The following is a 655-nucleotide window of genomic DNA, read 5'->3' on the forward strand; positions in this document are numbered from 1 at the left end:
TCTTCAGCTGGGTCCGTGTGATGTGTTCCCGTGACCAGACTCGGGCCATGAGTTGTCGGCAGCGGTGCCCTGAAATGACGCAGTACCTTTCTCAGTGCTTCATATCAGGGACACACAATATTCACCCGTCCTACCACTGATGGTATTAACCTTGACCACTTGGCATTTTGCTGCCTACCAGATTTTTCCACCTTAAAGTCACCATCTTCCCCTTCGCAATTAGTTAATATTTGGGTATATATCAGGGGAGTTATTTTGATAATGTGCCAATATCCTGTACCTCATTCAGTCTCTGCCCACCAGTTTCAGCATCCACCGATAATTTCTGTCTCAATCAACCTTTTCTGTGATGGTTGCAAAATGGCTATTCTCTGTTTTCTACATTTAATCGTTGACATTTTGCAGGAAAAAAATGTTCTCTTCTACTCCATTTATTTACTTATTCTTTTATTTATATCTGTATGGACTCATGGATTCCTACTTTATTGTGGGTTGTAATCTGTTACTACCATTATTTATTTTGATGCTCAAACTGTCCCCATTTTGGCCAGTGGGAGCCCCTTCAAGCTGGCTCCTATACCCTTTTGATATGTCCCCACCATTCTTTTTTTTTTTTTTTTTTTTTTTTTTGTGGTACGCGGGCCTCTCACTGTTG

The sequence above is a fragment of the Physeter macrocephalus genome, chromosome 7, assembly GCF_002837175.3.
Source record: "Physeter macrocephalus isolate SW-GA chromosome 7, ASM283717v5, whole genome shotgun sequence".
NCBI classification, from domain to species: domain Eukaryota; kingdom Metazoa; phylum Chordata; class Mammalia; order Artiodactyla; family Physeteridae; genus Physeter; species Physeter macrocephalus.